We start from the raw sequence: 15,828 nt of genomic DNA, 5'->3' as shown, positions 1-15,828 counted from the left end.
ATCTGAAAGGGGTTTTCCCACTTAGGGAAAAGAGCTCATGCCGCCGAAGCATCGTCGATCAAAATTTTTTATAAAGCTGGCTAGTCCTACACTCACGCCTTCTGAGGTCATGTAGGCTTATGAACCAGTTGAGACAACACTAGAGCCTATACCCGCTCGGTCGGCCTGGTCATCAGCTTTAATCGCTTTAATCACCTTAGAGAGTTCTAAGCAAACGTTTGATACGAGGTCGGACAGTCCTACACCCACGTGCTCTATAGTCGCATGGGATATTGAACCGGTCGGGACAACATCGACGCCCTTCCTAGTTGCTCACTCAGAGTTTCCAAGGGTTTTGAACACTCTTCCATCAAAGCCCAACTCTCCAACTAGTCCCCATCAATACTTCAAACAATCCTACGGATTACCCTCTCAACAAGGGTTAGGGGCTACTGCCTCATCCTCCTATGGAATACTAAAGCTAAATAGCCTGCTAGCCAAATATTGGGTAAAGGCAAGTGGACAATCAAAAGGATCCACGGTGTCAGCATATGTAGATGAACACACTCAAAATACTACTGCGGTAAGCTCCTAACCTAACCTACCTTATGAATTAGGACCTTATTGTTGTTCTTTTTCAGCTTTACACTTCTAGACTACATTTAAACCAATTGGCTATGAACTTAGAACGGGCCAACAAAATCCTAAGAATGAGTAGAGGAGTTAGAATCCGTCGTAGCCACTCTGAGCATCGAAACAACCAACTTGCGAGAAGAAACGAAAGCTCAGACCGAGCTTCTCTTAAGTATTAGGTAAACTCTGAAGGAAACTCAATTATTGGTAGATTCTCACTTCATAGACAAGAAAAGACTAGAAGTGTTGTTGCAGACTAGTGAATCTAAGCTTCGAGTGGAAAGGGCTATGAGGGCCAGGGTCGTTTCTGACTTAGCTCAAAAAACTACTTTACTGGATGAGCTGGAATTTTCTTAGGATTTTGGAATCCCTAAACAAATCGATGGATTATCATCCAAAGACTTGGTGATATTGGAACAACAGTGAAAGTTGGGCACGCAAACAACCCTAGTGGGATCATTACAAGCTAAATTATACTCTATAAAGGTTGAGCTAGAAATCTACAAAGCCGGGGAGGATGAGCATTTTGAGGTAAGACGAAAGGCTTATTTCAAATGCAATGAATTCGGTAAAAAATTTGCCAAGCGCATTTTAAGAATGCTCTCCCTTGCAGTCGGAGGAGTTACGCAATTATGGGAGGGTAGCTATCTATTAACTGATTCTCTTCGACAAGCCATAGACCGTCATTAACTTCTCAAAGAGCTCCCGAAGGATCTCTTGAGCAGATTTGACTAGTATTTTTCATCTTGTATAATCACTGAAGGAAGTAAACTGTGAATGGCAAAACATGTATAAAACATTATTAAATTGCATATGTTTTCTCGTGTATATTCAGAACCACCAGTATTTCTTGTAAAATAGATTTCGTATGCACTCTTCCAGAAATATTTATTAGTTTGTTAGATAAACTGGGTGAGATAATAACATTGAGAAAAAAAATCAGGTCGAACAAATGAACTATCTTATATGGGATCTCCGGGCTACATAATATATTGCTCAGGATGATAACACTGAGCAGAATGATTAGGACGAAGGTGTAAGGAACTATAGCGCTAAACACGCAGAAAGCATAACGGAAAAATAAGTTCCTTTCCAAAAGATCCTTGCGAAAGAAAACCACATACTATGTTTAATTAAGGGAGTTATACCTTAGGTGCGTGAACACGAACTCCCGACAGCTAGGATCTCAGCATGATCAAATGTTCACACCTCTTTCAGTATACACACGAACAAGTGTTCCATCCATCTCACAAACTCAAGAAGTGGAGAAGAAAATCAACCAAAGGTTGTGCTAGCAACCCCTTTTGGTGGATTTCATCCAAGAATGGAAAGGGAAGAAAGAGAGCAAGAACACACTAGTATCTACATGAAAATGAATCAAAAACCCTTTTTGTACTCATTCATGAAATTGTATTAATGTTAATTGCCTTAATTAATATTAATATTTATCTTCATCCAATGCATCTAATACATGAGCAATTCAAAATTGACCACTCTTCATCCAATGCATGGTTAATTCTAAATTGGACACTCCTCTTCCTTCATGAATTAAAATTCACCAAATCACTCAATGAGTCTAACTCATTAATCATCAATCCAAATTGACTCAATGAGTCTAATTCAAATTAGTCTCAATTCAATAGTGAGTCTAACTCAATGAGTCCAATTTAAATTAGACTTAGTAGAATGATCCATCATATGAACCTATCTCCAAATCAACTTATTCTTTGTATGTGGCCTAATAGGTTCTTGTAACATTAGCAATGTCTCTAAAACTATTTTAGATACATAACAATGAGTGGCATCTAGCAAGGCATTATTGCTATCCAAGTGGCTAGAATATCAAGATCCGACTTAACCTTTCCATGTCCATTATCTTGTATGACTCAATCCTTCTATTCTTGATATCTAGATTAATCAATGAGGCATATACCATGTCATCCTCTTATCAATCTTTGTGTTTCTTAATCTCTAAGTAGACACACTCAATCAAATAAGCTAAATTTCGCATATTGACTCATTTGAGCATGACCATGCATTCTTGTGTCCTTCTAATCAAGGGGTCCATAGATATCACTTTCATCATATGAAAGGAATATATCTCATCTACATCACTCACATCTTTTCGTATAACTTATTGCATACCTAATGATCTACTCTATAGTCCACCTTGTTACATGTGACGTTTGTTGATACCAAAGTACACAACTTCTTATATAGGGAATCGTAGTGACTTCAAGTCTACAGACTGTTTATACTAATAGTCACTATGAGAATATTTATGATACTCATATAATGATCTATAAAACATCTCATGTTGGATCAATTCAGTACATATTCTCTAATATATACTCATGTGTCAACCTGATATCGCATATCCATGACTTGTGAGATTATGTCATCCGTTGACCTACATACTAGTCTCAACACATTAATATTATCCTTGTATATTAATGCTTGACTAAGAATAGTTAAGAGTAGTGTTCTTGTTAGTTAGAGTCCTAGAGTCAATCATGTGATGATTGTTGTATGGACTTTATGTATCATATTCCTATATTTTTATAAAGTCATTTTCTTTATGGTTATTATACTTACTTATATTGATGTCAAATAACTAAGTATAATATCGTCCTTAAGTAGAAGGTTCTTATCTATATCAATTGATTGGTTGAATCGATAGTGAGATGATATAGAGAACACTACTCTTAATCATTCCTAGTCAAGTATTAACATTCAGGGACAATATTAATGGGATGAGACTAGCATGTAGGTCAACTCGATGACTTGATCTCACAAGTCATGGATATAGAGATATCAAGTTGACACATGGGTATGCATTGGAAAATGTATATTGAATGACCCGCCATGAGAAAGTATCATGGATCGTTATATGAGTGTCATATACTTTCTCATGTGACTATTAGTATGACTATCAGTCCTTGGACTTGAAGTCACCATGGTTCCCTATATAAGGAGTTGCATACTTTGGCTTCGTCAAACGTCACCCGTAACTGGGTGGACTATAAAGGCGATTACTAGGTATGTAACAAATTATGCGAAGGGCAATGAGTGATGTAGATGGGATCTATCCCTCTCATATAACGAGAGTGACATCATGATTATTGATAGAGTGAGACCACTAAGTGCATGGTCATGCCCAAATGAGTCAATATGAGATATTGAACTCATTTGATTAGAGTGAGTCTACTTGGAGTTCAAGATATAGATTGATTAGAGGATGACATGGTTTATGCCTCAATTGATCAATCTAGATGTTAAGGATAGAAGGACATTGTCATATATTGTGAAGGTCACAATTAGTAGTCACAAAGGTGATGTTGGATCTCAACATTCTTGTAACTTGGGTAGTAATGATGTGTTTCTAGATACCGCTCATTACTTATACTTCTAAATAGGTTTAGGAGCATTGCCAATGTTACAAGAACCTATAGGGTCACACACAAAGGGCAATTAGATGGAGAATAGGTTCATATGATGGACTAAGAGGATTAGGTTCATGTGATGAACCAAATTGGATTAAGTGTAATCCAAATTAAACTAATTGAGTTGGACTCAATTTGATTCATGTGTCAAATGAGTCTAATTTAGACTTGGATTCATTGAGTCAATTTAATTTAATGAATATAGATTCATTAAACTAAATTGATTTAAATCAAATGGTTAGATTTGATCAACCATGGGAGAGAAGAGGTCAAGTTTGACTTGACTTGAGAAGGAAGATGAAAGGTCAAGTTTGACTTGACCAAATGTCACATCATTTGTGACATGGCATAGGGCCGGCCAATGATGGTGTTCCACATCATCATGGCTACATCAAGGGTGTGGCACCTCATGAGGAATACCAAGAGTCATGACTCTTAGTATTACATGGAGGTATAATAACCTCTTAATGTGGTCGGCCACATTAGTGCAAGAGTTAGCAATTTTTGTGTGCTTATTCACTTCATCATCTTCTTCCTCTCTTCTTCTCCTCTCTCCCTCTCTTCCATTGCCTTCAACACCTAGAGTGCTAGCATACTCTAAGTGTTTTTCTCTCACTCTCTTGTTCATGTGGATACTTCTAGAGGTGTGTACACTTGAACACACTTGAGATCCGGGAAACCTTGAACGAGCGGGATTTGCGAAGGCCTTCGCTTCAAAGGAATACTCCTTAACATGTAGATCTAATGTAGATCTAGAGTAGAAAACTAAGTACATGAAAATTTTTATCTTCGCACGGATCCAGTGGCTAAGAACTTCGGGGTTTCTGCAACGCAAAAAAGCGATTTTTACGGCTTGAAAGTTCTAACAGTTCTATATATCTATAATATCCCACTATCAATTTAACCAATTGATATGCTGTAAAATAGAACCTTCTACTCTAGGATATTATTATACTTATTCATTCAGTACTAAACTGAAGTAAATATAATAACCAACTTTATTTTTTATTAATAAGTGAAATATGATACAAAAAGTGCCCTTGTCAATCATCACATAATTGGTACTAGGGCTAATACTAATTGGAAGATCATAACCCCTTAATATATTTATGATATGGCCTTCGAGCAAGTTCTTCAAAATCAATTACCGGAATGAATAATAAATCAGGCGAGATGATAATACCATGCGGCATAACTAGGCTGGATGATACAACGAACCCCTTATAATTAGAACTTGTATAGAAATTTAAGAGTTTGGAATTTAAAAGCATGAGAGCATACTTGCTTATAATTCAGCTGGGGGCTCGAGAGTCTGAAATATAAAGGTGTGAGAGTATGCTCACTTATAACTCAGCCGAAGGCTTGGGAGTCTAGAATATAGAGGCACGAGAGCATGCTCGCTTATAACCCAGCCTATGGCTCAGGAGTTTCGAATGTAGAGGCGCGAGAGCATGCTCTCTTACAACCCGGTTGGGGACTCAGGAGTCTGGAATATAAAGGCCTAAGTGCATGCCCGCTGATAACCCAGCCATAGGCTTGAGAGTCTGGAATATAGAGGTGTGAGAGCATGCTCGCTTGTAACTCGGTCGGTGGCTTGGAAGTTTGAAATATAGAGGAGTGAGAGCATGCTCGTTTATAACCCGACCGGTGGCTCGGGAGTTTGGAATATAGAGACATGAGAGCATGCTCACTTATAACCCGGCCGATAGCTCGGGAGTTTGGAATATAGAGGCACGAGAGCATGCTCTCTTATAACCCGGCTAGTGGCTCGGGATTCTAGAATATAAAGACTTGAGAGCATGCTTGCTTATAATCTGGCCGATGGCTCAGGAATCTAGAATATAAAGGTGCAAGAGCATGCTCACTTATAACTCGATCGATGGATCGGGAGTTTGGAATATAGAGATGCTAGAGCATGCTTGCTTATAATCTGGCCGGTGGCTCAAGAGTCGAGAATTACTAAGACCTTTTGAGATAGAATCGCCTACATTTTCATTGAGTAAAAAATATTTAAAGCACTACATCAATGTATTACAAGCGTACTCTTAGGTCCTATAAGGCGGCAAGTGGTTGACACTCCACGATCGCTCTAAATTTTTCCCATCGGCATCTTGGAGATAATAGGAGCCTGAGGAAAGCTTTTACACCACCTTGTATGGTCCTCCCCACTGTGGCTCCAGCTTGTTAACATCCCTGACCGGCTTGACCCGCTTCTAGACCAGATTGCCAACCTGAAAAAAGTTGGGGGATAACTCTTCTGTTATAATTTTGCTTCATCCTTTGACAATATGCCATTAGTCGAGCTGCCACCTTGTCTCTGACTTTTTCTATCAAATCAAGCTCCATAAGGCACCGACCGACATTGTCCTTATCATACAACCTCCTTCGATTGGACTTCATGCCAATCTCGATCGGGATGACTGCTTCACCATCACAAACTAGGTGAAAAGGAGTTATACCTATCGCTTCTCGAGGTGTTGTACGTGTTGGTCCCCTGGCAGCTGACTAGAGTAGGGGTGAATAGCCCTGAAAAAATAAACAAATACTCTTTCTCGATCTTCAGACTAAGTTAGACAAACACTTGTATAAGAACAGAAAATAAATGAATAAAATATAGACAGAGGTAAGAAAGATTTATTTTATTTGCAATCAGAAGATTGCTAATCCAAGACAAATAAAGATCACTAAGATCTCCTTCTTCCAAAGGCAGAGTAGCCTCTTACATTGTTGAAAGTGTAAAATGTCAAGAACAAAACTAGAAGTGTAAGCACATAAGTTGTTACAAGTGTTGTTCTGACTACTAAGATCAAGGCTATATTTATAGTCATGCTCTGGGCGCCTGGAAGGGTTCCGGGTGCCTAGATGTGGATAAAACTTTATCCACAGTGCAACGGATCACAACAGCTCGATTGGGATAAATTTTTCTGGTCTGGGTGCTTGGAAGGGTTTCGAGCTCCTGGGCCGCCTTCGCATAAGGGAGCCTCGCTAAAGCACCTTAGTTGGACCAAACCGGCCTAGGCACCCGGAGTAGCTCCGAGAGCTTGGAATGGATCCGGGTGCTCAGACTCTAGTTAACACCGAGTTGACTTTTCATCCGGGTCTTCTGTTCTAGCTCTGCTCGGTTGGGTGTTTCAACCATCAAGAATAGGGCTCACCTAAACTCATTTTCTGGTCTTCTCGAGCAACCTTCCGCTCCGGCTTCTCGTCCCTCAGAAATGTCGTGGGCTTCCTTCTCATTCGTCAGCATATTCTTCCGCAGCGCCTCATCTTTCGGATGCACCGAGCTCATCGACTCTCTTCTGTGTCATCCTTCTCGCTAGCTGCTCTTTCGCTTGACTTCCTGTGCTCCTAAGTTCCTACATATTTAGACACAAGGCATCAAACCACAATATAACCTAACTTGACTTGTTTGATTATATTAAAATTACCATGGGGGTACTTACAGTATGATATGCCCATACTATGTTGGGTAGCTCGTCAACCCAACTTCCTCTAATATGGTCTAATTTGGTTTTAAGTCCTTCGATGATTTCTCTATTTGTTACTTCTGTCTGGCCGTTACTCTAGGAATAAGCCATAGATGTGAAGACCTAAGTGATACCATAGGTTGAACATCACTCTTGGATTTTTTTTCTGCATTGAAATTGTCTCCCATTATCTGAAACTAGTTTGTGTGGAATTTTGAACCTATAAATAATATGTTTCCATAAAAATTTGATAACCATATGCTTAATTATCTTGGTCAATGGCTTAGCCTCCACCCATTTAGAGAAATAGTCCACTGCTACTAGCAATAATTTTTTCTTAACAGGCGCTAAGGGAAAATGTCTCATTATATCCATACTCCACTGATCGAATAGGCAGAAGACAATGGGAGTTTTTAACAACTCCGTGGGATGATGTGCGATGTTCTAGTATTTTTGATAGGATAGATAAGTTCTTATTAACTAAGCTGCATCAGCCTATAAAGTAGGCCAAAAGTACCCAGCCAGTAGTATTTTTCGAGCAAAAGACTGACTGCTCGTACAACTTTCACAGAAACCTTGATGCATTTCCTGTAAAATGTACTATATGTTGTCCAATCCAATACACTTGATTAAGAGATATGAGAAAACCCGTTTATAAAGATGATCTGCAATCATAGTGAACTGACCGATCCTTTTTTTTAATCATGCTTGCCTGCTCTCCCTAGGCTAGTAAAACGCCCTGCTACAGAAACAAGATGATGGGCGTTCTCTAGTCACTCTGCAACTCAAGGTCGACCTGTCGTTCAATGTAGGCTACTAGTAGTGTTTATTCTACAGGCTTATCCAGGATCCATGCCATTATAGAGGAAGCCGATTTGGCCAAGTCATATGCTGTTTGATTTTCTGCCCGAGGAACCTTTTGTATGATCATTTCTTGGAATCCGACTCTGAGCTTCTCTAATGCCTTTGCATAGAGCTTGAGTTGCTCATTATTGATCTCAAAATTTTTTGATAATTGCTCAGCCGTCAACTGAGAATCTGAATAAATTAAAATCCGAGAAGCTCCGACATGTCTGGCATCTTACAGACTGGCTATTAACGCTTCATATTCTGCTTCATTGTTGGTGACCTGATAATTCAGCCGAACAGATAGCTACATTCTGTCTTCCCTGGGTGATGTTATAAGAATACCTATATCGCTACCTTGCCAAGTGAAGGACTTATCCATATATTTTCCATGTTCTCTAAGGTTCAAGATTTTACATCTCTTTTATGAAATCAGCTAAGACTTGAGCCTTGATGGCCACTCGAGGTTGATATTATATGTCATATTCGCTGAGCTCCGTGGTCCACTTAATTAATCTCCCGGATGCTTCTAGATTGACAAGTACTCGACCCAAAGTACTATTAGTAAGTACCATGATTGGATGAGAAAGAAAATAAGGACACAACCTCCGAGTAGCAATGACCAATCCATAGGTTAATTTGTCGAGTATGGTGTAACGACACTTGACTTCCTTTAATAAATGGCTTAAAAAGTACACGGATTGTTGATCTTTTCCCTCTTGTCTCACTAATACTGACCTGACTGCATGCTCATTGGCTGACAAATATATCTACAAAGGTTCACCCACTACTATCTTAACAAGTATAGGCGGGCAAATAAATGATCTTTTAACTCCTCAAAAGCTTTATCGCAATCAGCATCCCACTAGAATTTGGTCACCCGACGAAGGATCTTGAAAAAAGGAAAGCTTTGATCAGCCGATCGAGAGATGAAACGAGATAGGGCTATAATCTAGCCGGTAGTCTTTGTGCCTCCTTCAGGTTGCACAAGGGAGCCATATCTTGGAGGGATTGCACTTTGCTCGGGTTGATTTCTATCCCTCGCTTAGTCATAATGTATCCCAAGAATCGCCTGCTCTTTCCTTCGAACAAACATTTTATAGAGTTGAGCTTTAGTTCGTACTGCCTTAAAATCTGGCAAATTTCCTCCACGTCAGTGCACATGTCAGTCGCTTTGAGGGACTTAAAGAGGATGTCGTCCATATAAACCTTCATATTTTGGCAAATATGCTTTCAAAACACTTTGTTCATAAGTCGTTGGTAAGTGGTACCAACATTCTTTAGTCAGAATGACTTAACATTATAACAATAAGTGCCTTCGGCGGTTATGAATCTAACCTTCTCCTGGTCGTCTCTAACGAGCGACACTTGATGGTACCCCTGATAGATATCCAATATGTAAATTAGCTCGCAACCAGAAGTTGAATCTACCACCTGATCAATTCTCGGCAAGGGGTAGAAATCCTTCGGGTATGCTTTGTTGAGGTCCTTGAAGTCGATATTTATTTCCTAGCTTGGACACCAGGACTATGTTGGCTAACCATCTCAAGAACTACACCTCTCGGATGTAGCCAGCCTCTAGTAGCTTGTCTACTTCTGCGTTGATGATCTTATTCTGATCCACCCCTATATCTCTCTTTCTCTGCTTGACAGGCGAGGCTTTAGGGAAAATGTGGAGTACGTGCTACATGACCATAGGGGAGATGCTGGTGATATCTCTGGGTTCCCAAGCAAAAACATCATTGTTATGTGTTAAATACGTAACAAGCTCTTTTTTAAGTTCTTGAGGTAGATCGATAGCTACTTAGGTAGTGGCTTCGGGCCGGCCTGGTCGAATATGTACCTCCTCTTTCTCTTCATAGACTAAGATTGGTGGTGCTTTCCGGATGATGTTGACTTCCATTCATTGTATCTTCTGGGCAGAGTTTGCCTCGATCTTGATGATTTCTACATAGCACTTGTGTGCCACTAGTTGATTCCCCATGAATTCACTCACCTAGTTTTCTACGAGGAATTTTACTTTCTAGGAGAAGGTTAAGACGATCGAACGAAATTCATATAGGGCCGGCCGACCCAAAATGACGTTGTAGGTTGAGGGCGACTATGAAAGTCGATCGACACGTCCTCATTAGGAGCTCCTCCCCTAAGGATATGACGAAAGCTTGGCAGCCTGCTGTGTACTACAGTCGACCGCATGAATCTCCAAGAGGTGAGCATGTAACTTTCTTGCTCGGTTGGAATCTCCATCACTTGGGCCTCCTACTATCATGTCAATATCGATCGGGCGACGTTATTGCGGTTCTTGTCCTGTCGTGTTGGGAGCTTTAGTTGGACCTAGACGGGAGCTTATGCTTTATCTGCTGGCGGTGGGGTTGTTCCTTGGCGCCGCTCGACCTCTCGCCGATCTCTTCTGGGTGAGCCACTAAGCCGTTGATAAGGGCGGCGATTGGGTGACGGAGAGCGTCGGTGGAATCTTTGATTGTTGTTCTGACGGCTCGCCAGATTATAACAATCCTGGGTATCATGAGTGGCTGATCGATGGTATGTGCACAATCATTGCGGAGCTCTCCAAGGAGAATCGGGATATCGTTCTCGCTCGACCTCTACATGCTGCATGGCCTTGGGCCATAGTTCTTGATGATGAGGCAGAGGATCCATTCGAGGTCCCCTAAGTGGAGGAGTGGGTAATGCTCAGTGCTCGGGCGTTGGAGCCGTAGCCGATACAATGACCTCCTTTCTCCGGAAGGCCTGTACTTCCTCGAAATTGATAAACTCGATCGCTCGATTAAGTAAATGGTCGAAGTTCCTCGGAGATCTTTTGATTAGGGAATAAAAAAAATCATTATCAATGAAACTTTGAGAAAAGATACTCATTAAAATTTCAAAGGTAACTACAGGGATATCTATGATCGCTTTATTAAATTTTTTTACTTTGTCCTAAGTGTCTTCTTAGACCCTATTTGAATAAGAAAAAGGCTAGGGAGTCTTCTTCGATAAAGCTGCACGCAGTTCCAGCCGTACGACAGGTTAGCCAGCGGATGCTGAAGCTACAAGACAGATATATCTGCGAATGGTTGATCCGATCGATCCTCTAATTAATAACTAGAGTGCTGAGTTTGTACGTGTGCATGTGTTTGAGCTAGGATCTATAATATATTATAATATATTGGGATGAATAATGAGGATAAAATGTGTGCTGTTTGTTAAAACAATTGAGCTCCTGTAATTGCTCTACTGCTATGCGTTATTCAATTCATATCGTGAGTTAGATCGATCGGTTGATAAACTCAGTTAGTCTTAAATTTAATTAGTCTTATTAATTAATTTTAACATGATTTATTTAATTTTATAAAAAAATTATTTGTTATTAGGATAAATCAAATTTCTTTTAAAAAATATATTATAATGAGGGATCAAATTATAAATATATAATGTTTTACTATGACACATAGCTTTGAATATGTAAGTAAATCGATCGAGCTCCTGGGTGTGATGTTAATTAATAGAGTAATAAAAAATAATAATAATAATTCCGTGGGCTGTTTGTTAAAAGAATTGAGATCCTTTAATTGACCCTACTGCGCGTTGTTGATATAGTAAATTTGCAGTTAATAGAGTAATAATAAAAAAACGACCACAGTGGGAGTCGAACCCACTGTTATTAGGATAAATCAAATTTCTTTTAAAAAATATATTATAATGAGGGATCAAATTATAAATATATAATGTTTTACTATGACACATAGCTTTGAATATGTAAGTAAATCGATCGAGCTCCTGGGTGTGATGTTAATTAATAGAGTAATAAAAAATAATAATAATAATTCCGTGGGCTGTTTGTTAAAAGAATTGAGATCCTTTAATTGACCCTACTGCGCGTTGTTGATATAGTAAATTTGCAGTTAATAGAGTAATAATAAAAAAACAACCACAGTGGGAGTCGAACCCACGACCTTCTGATCCGAAGTCAGACGCGCTAATCCACTGCGCTATGCGGTCAGATGTTACAATTTCGTTCTAAGTAATAAATGGTATTATCATATCCTTTTGCAATACCTGCTAATAAATTTTTTTTTTTTTTAAAATAAACACCTTATCGCACCCGACACCTCCTTCCTTCCCTGCATGGCATGGTCATATTGTTAGGGGTGTAATTGAGCCGAGCCGAGTCGAGCCGAACTCTTGAATGTTTGAGTTTGACACATTTATAATCGAGCCGAGCTCGAGCTTTATTTAACGAATATATTCATGGCTCACGAGCTTATTCGAACTTTTATCGAGCCTAAACAAACTTAATAAATATAAATTATAATTTTAAATATTTATTAAAAACTAAATTATATATTTTAAAAAAATTATAATATTCTTGTTAAAATTTATAATTTTATTCTAATAAATAAATTTAATATATTTGTCTATGTTTTTCATAAGTAGACTGTAAAATCTATAAATTCAATATCAAAACTATTATTTTTTTATTTAAAAGTTAATTTATGAGTTTAACGAATATGTTCACGAGCTAACGAGTCGAATATTGTGAAGCTTGAACTTAGTTTGTTTATCTTAACGAGACTCATTAAACGAGCTCAAACGAGTTTTTATCGAATCGAGTTTCGAATAGCTCATGAGTGACTTGACTCATTTACATCCCTACGTATTGCCTTGTCTCTCTCTTTTGGTGCACAGCGATCGTAAAAGACACCGTACCCTTTCGCCGGCTCCTTTTTTCCGAAGGAATTGCTCCCTTTTTGTCTTTTCACGTGCTTTTCAATCTGCATGTATATATATATATATAGAATTTTGTTATCCTGTGCGACGCCACAGTACGCGACTGTGCGCGCCGCGCAGGATAACAACGGTTTTTAATTTTTTTTTATTTTTTTTAATTTATAAAATAAAAAAATAAAAAAAATATTTTTTTTAAGAGTTTATTTTAGGGTTCAGGCTTTGGTTATAGTGTTAAAACTATTTTTTTTTTAGATTTTATCTCTGGGGTTTAGGCTTTCCAATTAGGTTATAGTGTTTGGTTTTAAAAAAAAATTAAAATAAAATTAATTTAAGTATTTATTAAGTATTGTAATATGTTAAGGGGATATATTAAGGTATTAAAAATTTATATAAGGAAATGTTAAATTTTTAATTGATTTTTGAAATTTAAAATATTTAAAAAATTAAAAAAAAAATAAAAAACTGACCGATCTCCTGCGCGCGCGCACAGTCACACACTGTGCGAGCGCGCAGGAGATCAAAACTCTATATATATATATATATATATATATATATATATATATATATATATATATATATATATATATATATATATATATATAGCACATGATTGGTGCCGACTTGATCACAGAACGTCGTCGGAAGAAGAAGATCGCCAATGAGATGTCTCCATTCAATGCCGGATCGACGCGGGTGAGAATTGAGAAGTTCTCCTTGCCTGTCTGCCTCTATCCTCTTCCTGTACCCGCACCTCATCGCAGCTGCTAGTGCGATGAACTTTAAGAACCCTTTAGAGCTTTATATAGACCTTAGTTACTTTGGAGGACGGAATTAAGAATTAAGGAAAGTCTTCGCATGGAAAGTTTTCCATGAAAAAAATGGATTACTCCTTTTTATGCTTACTTATTATAAAATAATGGGCAAATAGATTTATTAATCCGATAATTTTTGGATGTTTTTTAATCCCCTCAAATTGGACAGAAAGTCATGCTTTTTTTTTTTTTTAATTCATCACCGCCCTCAACGGTACGAGCCAATACCAACCCCTATCCGGAGAGTCTGGATCCTCTGGTCTATTTTTTCTTGATTTACTCTTGGTCTTTCCTTAATTACCGTCAAATTTTAGTTGAAATTCGGTTGCAATTAATTACGATTCCTCCATGAATTCACATTTCCATCAAGGTTATAGTTTGGATTAGGACAGATAGTTGGAGGTTGCCGGCGATGGGCAAGCTATTGGGTGCTAAGTGGGGGTGACCTTCTGCCGCCTGTGTAGGATCAAAAGTGGAGGGAGGGGGTGAATAGCGCTTGTAACTTTCATATTTGTTTAAACGTCGAAGAGTAAAACACAACAGAATAAAGATAGAAAAGAAAATCAACAATGCTAACACGACTAAGTTTTACTTGGTTCGAAGCCTATAACAGCTCTTACTCCAAGTCATACGATCGTCGATCACTTCCGTTGGACAATCACTATCAATTCGAATAAGTACAAGTAGAGATTTAATAATATTTAAAGAACTATAATATTTTAAATATACCGACAACTGCATATATGAAGATTTGAACCTTCGGTTGTCGGAGTAACATTTCGGTGTTGTACAATCATTTCTGGAGTAGCGTGCAAGAGAGAAAGTCCTTCAGATTGATGTGTTTGAGTTGCTGATTAAAGCCTCATTTTATAGCCTCATCTGAGCGCCTAGATCCTCTCTCGAGCATCTGGACTGTGCTAATGTGGTGATTTCTCATCGAAACTTCATCCTGGAGATTTATTCATGTTTGAGCTCCCATACCCCCTTCGAGCATCTGGACTGGTGATGTGGGTCGGTCAGTCATCGCACTTCAACTCAGCGCGATGATGAGTTTTCGCATGTTCGAGCACCTGGAGCAACTCCGGACACTTGGACTGCATGATTTCCTGGCTGGGCGCCAAGAGCAACTTCTAGCCCTCGGAGTCTGAGTGCTCGAACCACCTTTTTTCTAGCTTTTGTATTCTTTACAAAAAAGAGTTAGTCCAGACACTAGTATATATAAAAAATAATTTTGACAACCTCTGAACTGTCCGGTCATGACTTTGAGTTTTGCTGAAACTTTAGGTCTGATCGACGCTTACTGTTTCCTCTTTGGGAAACGCGTCCTCACCTACTCCTCTTAGGGAGAGATTATCTTTTGCCAGACCGATCCTCCAGGTCGTCTGGACTTTTGCTCAGCATCCGAGACATCATAACTTTCCACTGGGCGTCCGATCCCCAACCTATCAGTCTTCCGCTTGGTGTTCATGACTCCCAGGACTTTCACCTAGCATCCTCAACCCTAGAATTTCACCCAATATCATCGATCCACCAAGACTTTGCCCAGTCTCCTGAACTAGGACTTTGTTGTCTAACCGCAACTGAGACTTTCCTTTACCTAAAATCACCTAGAATTTTTCTACGTACTTAGTTCAACTTGTTAAAATAATAATACTTAACTTAGAACCCTTTGTCATTATCAAAATACAGGTTCGATCGTTTGGTGCTTCCTGCACCAACAATCTCCCTTTTTTGATTATGACAATACAGTTCATAGTTAAGTTAAGTAAATAGATAATAAGTAAGAACAAGTAAATATTTTCACTAGTAAGAAAAAACTTTTTCAAAAGATAAGTTTTAAAGTGTTGAAATAGAATTAGGAAATTTTTAAAGGTGCGTTTAATTGAGGATTATCCTTGATAATCTTGGCTGTCCATCTAA

At 38.7% G+C, this 15,828-nt stretch overlaps 1 non-coding gene across 1 annotated transcript; it reads right to left on the bottom strand.

Moving 5' to 3' along the window:
• Positions 1–12,293: 12,293 nt before the first annotated feature.
• On the bottom strand, positions 12,294–12,367 carry TRNAR-UCG. Its single transcript has one exon. It is a non-coding gene; the product is annotated as a tRNA-Arg (tRNA).
• Positions 12,368–15,828: the final 3,461 nt, after the last annotated feature.

The sequence above is a fragment of the Zingiber officinale genome, chromosome 2A (genome assembly GCF_018446385.1).
Source record: "Zingiber officinale cultivar Zhangliang chromosome 2A, Zo_v1.1, whole genome shotgun sequence".
NCBI classification, from domain to species: domain Eukaryota; kingdom Viridiplantae; phylum Streptophyta; class Magnoliopsida; order Zingiberales; family Zingiberaceae; genus Zingiber; species Zingiber officinale.
This window is presented reverse-complemented; position numbering and strand designations above follow the sequence as displayed.